Below are 13,285 nucleotides of genomic sequence, written 5' to 3' on the forward strand. Positions count from 1 at the left end.
TACAATGACTTATAATACTCAATGGTAAATGCTGACGCGATTGTAAATAATTTTAAAACGTTTACCTCGTTTAATTGCAGCCCATCTAAAATGGACTTAGCATTATAAACTGCGACGTTTATTCTGGCCCAGCGACCGATCTTTGGAAAACCACAAATCGGAGGGCCACACCGTGGACGCAATGGGATAATATGTTCCAACGCCCAGGCCTAACAAAAAAAATATTATTAACAACGCCACAGACTGCAATGAGATTTGTCTACAAATACTAAGTATGTAATCAACAAATACCTGAACAAATGGCCAAAATCCGCCAACTATTTTCGTACCATTACTCGCACGGTGGAGTTGACTGTACAGGTGTGCGAGCATAGCGGCACCCCAGGCATAGTTGTCGACTTCGTCTAAGTCTGCCAGGTACTGCAGCCACATGGAACTTATTCTCGAACCAGAACAATCGAAAAATAATGTAAGAGCAAAAAAATATAGAAGGAAGCCGCGCAACTCTTGGTCAGCTATTTCAGATGCACAAGTAGCGGAGTGGCCTTCCCATTTATTATGAAAAACTGAGACCTTCATTGATGTGGAATTGCTTCCACCAGAAATACATTGACTCCATTCGTCCATCGACATTCCTAGAAGGGCAGTGCAGTTTTCCCTTGCGTTATAGTTTGAATGCCGTAATAGGACAGCACTGCCATCGCACTTAAGGCCAGTGATCCTCGCCACATCTTTTAGAGTCATGGTGATCTCAAAAGAATCAAACTGGAATGTGTTAGTCTTATCATTCCACTTATTTACCAGGTGAGTCATGGTATTCCAGCAAGTTTCAAAATATTGCTGGTCCAAAAGGCCACCGAAGTGCATATTTCGTAGTCGGTCCTTCTGATATGCACTCAGTTGACCATACCAAGACAGAACTACAGGCCATTGACAGCGACCTCCGAGCTTTTCACCTGGTGCTCTACTTCTCCTGTGACCTCCCTGTAACACAAAATAACATATTATTCCTACAAATTATAAATTACTTCCATTTGTACTTATAAATACTATTCTACTAACCGCTATAAATAATATCGGTTGCAGACATACTATCACAGTAATCGCTATAAATATCAATACCTAACATAGTAATCGCTATACCAAAATTGCTAAACATATTATTAAATCTTCGCAGACAGGACGGATATATTTACCTTGGTCGCTATTTTCTGCTGTTCTCGCAAGAACCTGGGACTTTCTGGTGGGTCCACTGCCTCGAACTGCCTTTCAATCTCCATCTCTAGCGGCTCCACCGTCGCCTTCCTTTCTCTCGCCTTCCTTTCTCTCGCCTTCCTTTCTCTCGCCTTCCTTTTCTCATCCTCCTTCTGCTTTCTTTCTCTGTCCCTATTCTCCTCCTCCTCCTTCTGCTTCCTTTCTCTGTCCTTTTCCGCCTGTTCCTTCTGATTCCTTTCTCTCTCGTGTTTCTCCTCCTGCTTCTCCTTCCTTTCTCTCTTTCTTTTCTCCTTCTCCTCCTTCTCCTTCCTTTCTCTCTCCCTTTTCTCCTCCTCCTCCTTCTGCTTCCTTTCTCTCTGCCTTTTCTCCTCCTCCTTCTCCTTCCTTTCTCTCTCCCTTTTCTCCTCCTGCATCCTTTCTCTCTCCTTTTTCGCATCCTCATCCTTCTCCTTCATTTCTCTCTCCTTTATCTCCTCCTCCTTCTGCTTCATTTGTCTCTCCCTTTTCGCCTCTTCCTTCTGCTTCTTCCTTTCCCTTTCCTTTTCTTCCTCCTCCTTCTCCTTCAGCCGCCTTTCTTTCTCTTCGATTTCTTGTTTCCTTCTTTGCCACAGTTCTTCCACCTGCTTCTTCCTTTCCCTTTCCTTTTCTTCCTCCTCCTTCTCCTTCAGCCGCCTTTCTTTCTCTTCGATTTCTTGTTTCCTTCTTTGCCACAGTTCTTCCACCTGCTTCTTCCTTTCCCTTTCCTTTTCTTCCTCCTCCTTCCGTCGCCTTTCTTTCTCTTGCAGTTGTTGTTTTCTTCTTTTCTGCAATTCTTCCTTCTGCTTCTTCCTTTCTCTTTCCTTCTCTACCTCCTCCTCCTCCTTCTCTTTCCGTTACCTTTCCTTCTTTTCCTCATTCTCCTTCTGCTGCCTTTGCATTTCCTTAGCTTCCTCGAACCCCAACTCCCTCTTTCGCCTTTCCTTTTCTTCCTCAAACTGAGGAATATTCTGTTCCTTCTCTTCCTCCTCCTTATTCATTTGCCTTCGCCTATCCTCCGCCTCCTTCAGTAGCCTTGCCTTGTGTCGCATTGCTCTACTCTCCAAGTTTCTCCTATGAGCCTCCGCCATCATATTGCTAACATCCCTTTCCCACTCCTCCGCCTTCTTCTTCCTCTTTTCCATCTGTTGTGCGTTAATCCTCCGCCTTCTATTTATATTCTCATCAATATTTCTGGCATTTGTTTTCTCTTCGTCATCCTTGTTCTGCATCTTTCGTTCTTCAGAGTTCTTCCTTTGGTCCGCAACCTCGATATCTGATGGATAATCCTTCGCAAAATACGATTCCAAGGCTTTTTCCCTGTCTTCATCGTTCTCAATCTTAAGTATATTTTGGTATCTTTCAAAAACTTTAGATAGATGGGACTGGCGGATCACTTCTCTAATAGACAACCCATAGAACGACGGGGTATCTCTAATCTGATGAGGCGCAGACTTTGCTAACCTGCACAACACAATACACGATCATCATCATTAGAAATCGTCGGAATATTTGGGTTCATAATACAAATCCTTGTATAAGAACCAATCTTCAGATTGAAGAAAGAAAACTTACACGAAACTCACCGAAACGATGAGAATTTGGATATTCCAACTGTAGAGTAAGCAACAGTAACAACTAATACGCAACAGAAGGTGGCAACGATGCTGCGACTGCGCGTAAGACGGAAACAGATGCTCTGGTAAAAAGGAAAGGATGCTCCGGCAACTCGAGATGAAAGCAAAGAATCTTCGGTAGAGTGCTTAGAGCGAGAAAGGATTTTTTTGAACTATTTGTATCATACAACATAACGCTTGCTACATACGCAAACTCTGCGGAACGTTTTCTCGCGATATCGATGGAGGGCAGTTTTGTCATTTTCACGAACCGACGATTCAGTTTTCTAGAAGGAGGGCATTTATGTCCATCCGAGGAAGAGGAACCGACGATTCAGTTTTTTAGAAGGAGGGCATTTATTTCTGTAAATTTTCAGCGATTTTTATTGTCATTTCATTCCCCATTTTAACTTCAATGATACATTACAACCACCTGCGGAACGTTTTCCCGCGATATCGATGGAGGGCAGTTTTGTCATTTTCACGAACCGACGATTCAGTTTTCTAGAAGGAGGGCATTTATGTCCGTCCAAGGAAGAGGAACCGACGATTCAGTTTTCTAGAAGGAGGGCATTTATTTCTGTAAATTTTCAGCGATTTCTATTGTCATTTCATTCCCCATTTTAACTTCAACGATACATTACAACCACCTGCGGAACGTTTTCCCGCGATATCGATGGAGGGCAGTTTTGTCATTTTCACGAACCGACGATTCAGTTTTCTAGAAGGAGGGCATTTATGTCTGTCCGAGGAAGAGGAACCGACGATTCAGTTTTCTAGAAGGAGGGCATTTATTTCTGTAAATTTTCAGCGATTTCTATTGTCATTTCATTCCCCATTTTAACTTCAACGATATATTACAACCACCTGCGGAACGTTTTCCTGCGATATCGATGGAGGGCAGTTTTGTCATTTTCATGAACCGACGATTCAGTTTTCTAGAATGAGGGCATTTATGTCCGTCCGAGGAAGAGGAACCGATGATTCAGTTTTCTAGAAGGAGGGCATTTATTTCTGTAAATTTTCAGCGATTTCTATTGTCATTTCATTCCCCATTTTAACTTCAACGATACATTACAACCACCTGCGGAACGTTTTCCTGCGATATCGATGGAGGGCAGTTTTGTCATTTTCACGAACGTCGTAAATGAGGCAGAGCACGGCCGAAGCGAGCGCTACGGAGTGGCCTAGAGAGAGGTGCACCGCCATTTCGAAGACTCCCCTCCTCACCCACTGCCCCCTCGAGCAGCAGATCACGCTGCGGCACAGCCACAGCACCAAGAACGCCTGGTTCTCTTGCATGGAAGGCTCCTCCTCTTCTTCTTCTTCCTTGCCTCGCGCCCACTCTTCCATCCACAGTTCAGTTTTCACATATGATCAACTCACACGAGGAGTTGGCAAAACCCAAGCAGGACAAGTAGCAAGCGCATTAGAAACACTGATACTGAACTCCTTCGCATATTTGTCATTATTATAATCATTTGAAGAAACAACCTGCAAATGTAAAGAGTTAGCAGCAAGAAGGACTACGGATCTTACTGGTGGAATCTCAGTAATCCAATCGAGATGAGCATGAGGGCCAGATTCTGCTTACTGAGAAGCACTTAAGCAGCAAGCAACAAACACAAACAATCAAAGCAAGAAAGAGATGCTTCAAACATTGCAATCAAAACAGATTCAACTAAAGTTGGCATTATGATAAATAACCTTTGAAATGTTGTTTTGCCTATCAATGGGACGTTGACATGTTGCTCTGAGCATAGCTGTGACTTGCAATAAATTTAGAGGCAGCTCATCAGTAAGGACCCACAACAGTCAATGTGCAGGTCAGTCGGTGCTTGATGGAGCAATATAGGATCTTGTGATGGATGTGCACAGAAGCAGAAATAGAAGGGGGAGAGAGCGAGAGATGGTTGATGAGCCCGAACGGGTAGCATCCTGTGAGGGCAAAGGGCCATGAACACGCTGGGAGGAGCCCTCAGACTCCCCTTCTGTAAGGGTAAAAGCTCTGAATCAGACTCCATAACTCTTCAAGTTGAATGATGCTACCCACACTGAGAGGAGCCCCCAGACCCTCCTCCTGTAAGAGTAAAAACTCTGAATCAGGCTCCACAACAGTAAATGTGCAGGTCAGTCGGTGCTTGATGGAGCAATGTAAGATCTTCTGTTGGATGTGCATAGAAGCAGAAATAGAAGGGAGAGAGAGTGTGAAAGGGTTGATGTCCAGAGGAGATATCTTTCTCGGATAATCCTGTAGTGCAGAGACTGGGTCTTAAATAATCATCTTCGGGGCACTTAAGTCTTTACAACCACTCCTTTTCAAGAACCGTCATTTTTTTTTTGCACCAATGGAGGAGAGGGTACTTAAGTCTTTGCAATCGCATCAAACTCCAACGCTAATTAATGCTGACAAACATGGGGATACGAGACGCACATGCTTACATACGTGGTGCTCTTTGGGACCCCCGATCATGAGATGTAGCTAACTGCCTTGTTCGGGGGGGGGGGGGGGGGGGAACATATAACCTGCTTCGTGAAACTTCTGGTTAGCAAAAGCTGCCCTTGAGAGGAGGCCGGAACTAGGTGCAAATCACAATGTATATTTTTTTATATGTGCCTTTTTAATCTAAGTGCATAAGAATCAAGTATAGTGGCACATTATTGTGCAATGTGATTGCACCTGATCCGGCCTCCTTTGAGAGGGCTCTGTCAGTGTGCACATGAGTGTGCATGTCCAAGGGCTGGCTTGCCCTCATCTGCTCATCTAATCTGAGCCAAGCACATGCATGAAGTTGGGACCGCAGAAAGCATAGTCAACTTGTTGAGAGTGTCTATAGTATTTTTTTTATGACAAAGGAAAACCCTCATTAACGAAATATATTAACAATATTTATGCATACCTGAATTGAATGTCTCGGATCGAGATCCTCTTGATTGGCCTCTTCTTTTCTTCTTTTTGGCAAGAAGTAAATGTTCATTTATATAACTTTTTTTTTTTTTTGAAACATAAAAGTTCAGCTATATAACTCCGTTATTTTAAGAAATAAAAATTAACTATATTACTTAGTTTTTCCTTAAGAAATAAAAGATAGACTATATCACTTCTCTTTTTTTTTTAAAGAAATGGATGTTAAACAATGAAACTTCATTTCTCTTAATAAGTAAAAGCTCAAATATATAACTTCATTTTTTTTTCTAAGAAATTAAAGTTCAATTAAGTATCAACTTTTCTTTTTCAAAGCCAAGCACGCTTAAGCTCACTCGACTTGTGTTTCCATATCGAATGTATGTGCCTCTCTCTCTCTCTCTCTCTCTCTCTCTCTCTCTCTCTCTCTCTCTCTCTCTCTATATATATATATATATATATATATATATATATATATATATATATATATATATATATATATATATATATATATATATATATATATATATATATATATATATATATGTCACTCTTTTTTTAAATAATTTTATTTTTTGAAAGGTAAGTTGGGGTTAGGCAGGTTCTCTCAAAAACCACTAGTTTGACCTCTTACTCATTCTTGATAGAGAGAGAGAGAGAAAGAGAAGTGGGACCATCTAACCAAGGAAGATCCAAAATTACAATCAGCGAAAGTTGTCTCAATATTATCAACTTGGACTTCTAGGAAGTTTCTTCTTTAATTTCACCAATACTTTGGATCAAGCTGTTCTACAAAAAAAAATATTTTTTATTGTGCAATTTCTGTACATTGTGGGCCATTAGTTTTAAAAATATCCAAACATTAAAATATCATAATCTAAAGCACGCTCTTTACTTGCAGGATCATTATTTTTCTAGGGCTAAGCATGAGAAGAATTTTTAAATTTTACATAAAAATTAAAAAACAATGCCCTTAAGGGGTTTGGCGTATAGTGGGATGGGACCTAGGCCCCTAGGCAGGTGGTATAGGTTCAAATCCCATGGGTGTTACCCTTACACAAGGTGAAACTTGGTGACTCCAAGGGCAAAGGGTAAGCCCACATAGTTTTACTTTGCCAAGACAATGATCATAAGTATGGCAGGCAGAGCCAGTTGCTACTGGGTCTCTGGTCTTGGGGGTGGTTTCTTTGTGTAAATATCAAAAAATAAAAACAATGAAAGGAGAAAGGATCATTAAGATAACGTGAAAATAACCAACATAGAGTCTACCTCTTATATTTTTTATGGGTCCCAAAAGAAATCCATGAACATGATCAATTCCCACATTAGGTATGCTTGCTATTCCAACTTTCTTTTTATTTTTTTAGTCATTGCCTGCTTGAGGGCAAGGGTTGAACATGATCAATTCTCACATTAGGTATGCTTGCTATTCCAACTTTCCTTTTATTTTTTTAATAATTTTTACACTGTCAATACAACGATCTAAGTACCGCAGGCAAAGCCAGTTCAGCTAGGTCTCTGATGATGAGGGTGGTTTTTTTATGTAAATATAAAAAAATCTTTGCCTGGTTGTCAACCTTTTAATATCAAGAAAAAATAAAACTCTTATTGATGTCTTTTTTTAATCACTTTTTTCCCACTATGGTCCTTTTCATTGCTCTGTGGAAAGTAACTGCTATCATGTGTAGATGGAGTACATGTGCATTTGCCCAATGCCTCTGTTAATTACTTTTTGTTTATGTTTAGGCCCATTTGATTGCAAAGAAACTTTTGGAAAGAGGAAAAGTTCTCACAAAATGCATGTGAGACCTAAACATTTCACCACACCCATAACAAACATGGGAAAAGTATTCTAAAAAAACTTTGTCATTCTAAACAAGATCTTCACTTTTTTTTGGAGAAAAAAAGTCTGATCTGATGGTGAGAAATTTTACTTTTTTCTCCATATAAAGTTCATCCATGTTTGGAATCAAACAGGACCTTAAGTGGTGGACAATATGGTCCGAACCTTGCATGCCTCATGATAAGTCCATAGTTTCTTCTTTTCATGATTTGCTTGTACGGATGGTAGAATAGAACTACTTTCACAAACCAGACCAAGATAGAAATAGAATCCTGATCCAACGGGGATGAAATGCTACTTATAGAGGAGAGCAGATCAGGTCTTGGACAGAAAACTGTCCAAGGTACCTTGGATGCTGTCCATCATCAAGATGAATGGCACCCAAAATTTGTCCAAAAGGATGGTTTCCACCTGGGTCCCACAAAAATTTTGGATGCCCTTCACTTTCTAGATGAACAGCTTTGGTGGTTGAAAAATGGACGGCTGAGGTTTGTTTAAAAGAAGAAGCTTTTGATGGTTCTTGGATGCCGTTCATTTTTATGATGGCCTATATCCAAGATGCTTTGGAGTTTGGATAGTTTTTTGTCCAAGGTCTGATCTGTTCTTGCTCCTCCAAGCTTCGATACGGGAAACATAGTGAAATATGTGAATTGTGAAGTCTCAAATTTAAAAGTGACTAATGGGTTCATGCCAAACCACATGCTAAATGAGTTTTTCGGTCTTTTTTTATTTTATTTTTAAATTTTGACTGTACAGATGCAATTTATGTACTTTATTTTATAGGGATCTGCTCTTGAAGTGTTTGATTCCAACACATGGGTGGGTTTTTATAAAGTTCAAAAAAATCAATGGTCAAAAATCTTTGTAAATTTGTTAGGCTCCAAACATCATTTTTTCATTGAAAACACATGATCCAAGTGTGGAATTTTAATAAGCAGAACTTTTTTACTGTTTCAAACGAGAGAATTTTTTTCTGATAGTTTTAGTAAAAAAGTGCATTTTTTTATAGGAAACACGGCGCCATTGGAGGGCCTTCAGGAACTGGAAGGTGACCATCCTCTGCCTCCTCATGACGGTGGTGGTCGTCCACGGCACCATCGGAGCAAGCAAGTTTGGCACACCGGATCAGGACTTCGGCACCCCAGAGCAGGCAAGTCCACAGCACCCGGGCCAAGCTCGAGGCCGCCCTCGAGTATAGCGCCTCCTCTCCTCCTCTTACACCACTGCCACTGCCACCCCACTTTCTCTCTCTCTCTCTCTCTCTCTCTCATTTTTCTAAAAAATTTTCATTTTGTGTTTCTCATGCACACATACAAATGGAAAAAAAAATCATTTAGAAAAATTAACATATCAAAACTTTTCATAGGCAAAAAAAAAAATTCCATGAGAATTTTTTGCTTCCAAACGTGCTATAATTCTGACTTTATGTTGAATTTAAGTGATTCCAAAGGTCTCCAATCGAGCTGTCAAGGTTTTGATTTACTTCCATGTCACAGTATGATGTTCTTCTGGTGAGCCGGGTAAGGGTGCAGGGCCGACTTACCAAGTGAGAACCCAATTTAGGCCAACGCACACAACAATCTGACCAGTGCCAAGTTTTCTACAAAGATGAAAACACGACTCTTAACTTGATCACAACAGCTTACTACTATGGTAAGACAACTGGTTTGGCTCACATAGCTTGTGATCAGATATGGGCCTTGGGCATACATCTGATTGGAAATAACTTGATTAAATATATTGAATGGAGTAGTAGCTAATGCCTCATTGATGGCCTATGCTATGTACCTAGAGCCATAGCATGCATGCTGGAAGAGCAAGCAGTGGCATCCTCTGCTTAGAAATTATGGTGGGGAAGCATGCTTGTACTTCTAAAGCGACACAGTTCCCTTTTCTGCATTTTTGTCTGCCACATTATTCACAATGTGGTGCAGAAAGATTAGAAAACTTCAAATAATGATAGTGGGAGGGACCATGTCACTTTGACAGATATGATAACATAATAAAGGCTGGTATGCCTTCTATTTTGCATGAGGGATATCAAAAAAAATTAATGCAATTTAATGTATAGAACACGTGTATTCAATTTTAATACTAGTACCTATAATAATAAGATAGAATAACGATGGTGACAGGGAAGAACTAGGCTCATCATTTTAAATAAGCAGAACCGAGAAGTTACAGCTATTAATTATCAAAGTGGTTCAGGTCAGGGTTAGGGGTGGCAATGGACCGGGGGACAACGGGGCTCTGCCCTGCCTCGCCCCGTTTGAATCGGGGATGGAGGGCATGAAACGGGGATGGAGGCGAGGACGATGGTTAAAATCTATTCGTATGCAGGGATTAAACCCAATAAGGATGGCTAACAAGGTGGCCGATCTGATCTCCAATAATCTCCAGACAAGGGAAAAAACGACATTCTCACAAAGAGTGCAGCCAGTAGTGAATAAACAGAAAATGATCGTACTATACGGGTAATTTGATGTGTTTTCTTAAAAAATTTACAAATTTAGATATTCTTTTCATGGCAAAAATCATAAATATCTGAATTTAAAAGGATTTTTTTATTCTTGGCACATGCGAACTTTCTCTCAAATATGTGATTATTTTTTGTAAAATAATCTTTATTCTAATATATGTATCTCTCCGAATAGATATCGAAAACTTATATTTTTATAGTCGTCGAAAAGCTAAGACCCAAACCTATAACTTTTATGTGTTGAGTCAGAATCAAAAACTCCTCTAAGATTTCTGTTTTTGAGTTTCAAAACTGAAATAAAAATGCTTTGCATACTTAAACAACTGAATAATCTATCTTTAAGAGAACATTTTAACCAAAAAAATGAAAGATTTCAAAAAAATATAGAAAAGAATAAAGAAACTAGACAAAACTATATTTTCAACCACACCTGATTCACTGGAAAACAACAAAAAAACGTTTGAAATATTGCCCCCGCAATGTTTTAGCCACCAGCACCATAAATCTTAAAAACAGAAAAAAAGAAAGAGACAGATCTAAACGTTAGATTTCTATTACCCCAAATATCACCTCGATCTGATTAACGATTGAAGGAAAACATTATCTAAAATATAAATTGTTCCTCATAAACAAAAAAATAATGAACATAGGCAATGATGAGGAAGTTTACATAAAATATGACTTCCTCAAGTCCTCGTATATTTTATGCAGACTTGAGGAAGTCCGCATAAAATATGTGTGAACTTCTTTATTTTGTTCGAGTTTGAAGGATGTTCGCAAATATTATTACGCGAACTTCATAAAGTTCATAAAAAAAATGTGTGAACCTCATTTTAAGTGAGAGTATGTGGATGAACAGATCAACATTTCACTGAGCTCCCTGAGTTTCAAGCATGTGAAGGATAAAATAGACATTCCAAAGCTGACTGTTTATGATTTTGGACATTGGGAGAATATCAAAAATTGTAGAAAAAATCAGAAAACATGCCCAATTACTCGTACAGGTCATTTTCTGAATAAACAATATCAAAAGGCATTGAAAATAAGCAAATGAGAACCCCAACAGTGCCTCCCTTCCACAACAGTAGTAACCCAATTGATCCACTGGCGATTATTGGAACAAAGAGAGGCATTCATTCCAATCAGCGAAAGTTGGGAAAGGATGTCCTCCAAATACCAAGATTCAAGAAATAATAAGACGCTCTCCAAACAGGCTGCACCAGCTACAAAAAACGTTCCTAAGTGACTCCAAACACCAAAAGCCATTCTAACAGAACTCCTTGAATGAGCAGATGCCAATTGGATATTCAGATCCCTGTTTAAATCCATTAGGTTAGCACAAAGAATGATGTGGTATTTGCTCCATACCCCGAACCAGTCATCGTGTATGATCATCCAATGAACGTTGAACAAGCAAAAGCGCATAATAGCCTTATGTGTAAATAATAATAATAATAACAGCAAACAAGAGAGAAAAAATTAAGCCAAAAAAAAAATAGAATTGAACCCGATTTCGCTGCTTTGTTGAGAAGCTTCCAACCAAAATTGAAGCCTAAACTTGAATCTAATCAGCTAGACCTGACTAGGTTTGATATGGATATACCAAAGATAGTTTGGCACTTCTCAGAATTTTTTATCAGGTCCTACAAAAGTGTGCTCTAACCGTCTTAACTCTAGAAAGTCATAATCTTTCACCAATATGCATGGCTACCACTGCTTTCTGACCACCTGCATAGCTTACGTTACAAAGATCATTACCAACCTCTTTTACTATCCATAATCTACCTATCCCGGGCAGTGCGGAGCTCTATTGAGTGTAAAATGCATTGAGTGTAGGAATGTGCGGTATGTATTCGCTTGATCGGTGATGTGTGATGGTAGCACGACATGCGATAGGCATCGGTATTGTCATTAGTGCGTCACTGTATGGCAGCACAGACGTGGAGCATTGTTTGGTTAAGCAGTGTCAGCAGATCAAAGAATGTTGCCTTTAGAAATTTGGTTAAGGATTTCTCAGCTTGAAAGAGTGATCTCACGCGTAGCGGTTGGATGCACAGGGGTACGTGTAGGTTAGGACTAATTCTCACAGGGATCACATTAGGTTATTCCAACCAAGTATGGTGACTCGGGGTTAGGTGAGTGAATGCCTAGGCGCCGACGAATGAGTCTAGGTGGTGCTCTTCGCTATGGTGTTCAATCATCAACTGGTCTTTGGACTGGAGGTCGCAAGGTCTTGTTCCTTCAATGGTGAGGTTTTATTGTGTCATGCGTATGAAGCCGCAATATGCTTCATAGCACGCAAGGCTAAGGCAAAGTTTATGCCTCTTTTGAAAGTGATAGTTGGTATGGGATGGCTATGCACTAAGCAGCATGGACTACATTGAATGCATATTTGGAAAAGCGCTTGATCAACTTCTGTTAGGCAACTGTGCACGGTGTGGTGTGCAAAGCCAATGAAAATGATTCAGCACATGGAAAGGTGTTGGTACGCGGCTTTTGGTTGTTAGGCTAGCCAATTTGGCGCATTGCGGGTTTGTGAAACATTCTATACCTGTGACAAAGCGATATAAAGGCTTGCAGCGATAAGGAAGGATCATTGCGCTGCACTGAGTTATTGAAAAAAAGTAAGCCCGTGACAAATTGGCATCAAAGCAGAAAGATTCACAGAGACTTTGTTCTTCATTGTGTGCAATATTGAAGAGGACAATGATGGTTTATCTTGGTTACACAAATTTTTGTAGCTGAAGTGTGGTTGATCGAGCACAGAAGCAAGATGTTGGCAGAATAGTATGGGATATCTTGTCGATGACAAGCAAAAGTGTAAGGTTGTTGTTCAGATGGCTAAGAGAACGTAGATAAGCCAAAGATTTCTACCAGTTGTGTGTTAGGCTCATAGGTAGAGTGTGATGTTTGCATTGTGCATGCAAAGAATGCACGTTGGATTCGGTTGGATGAATTTGCACTTTTGGGTATGAGAGACTCAATTAAACTTCTAGATTCTCTCACAAGATTGTGGGTTAGCGGAGTGCCCACATTGAGTAAAATGTTCATTGTTTTGGTCCCTTGAGTTGGCAGATCCTCAATGGATTGTGTGTGTAGAAAAGGTTGTTGTTTGTGGCTCATTGGTTCCTATGGAAATATTTTGCTGACTCTAAGAGAGACTTACAATATGCTTGCTTTGAGAGGAGAGTTTTAGCATTGAGCCAAAGGTG

The sequence above is a fragment of the Nuphar pumila genome, chromosome 6 (genome assembly GCF_984573655.1).
Source record: "Nuphar pumila chromosome 6, dmNupPumi1.hap1.1, whole genome shotgun sequence".
In the NCBI taxonomy this organism is placed as follows: domain Eukaryota; kingdom Viridiplantae; phylum Streptophyta; class Magnoliopsida; order Nymphaeales; family Nymphaeaceae; genus Nuphar; species Nuphar pumila.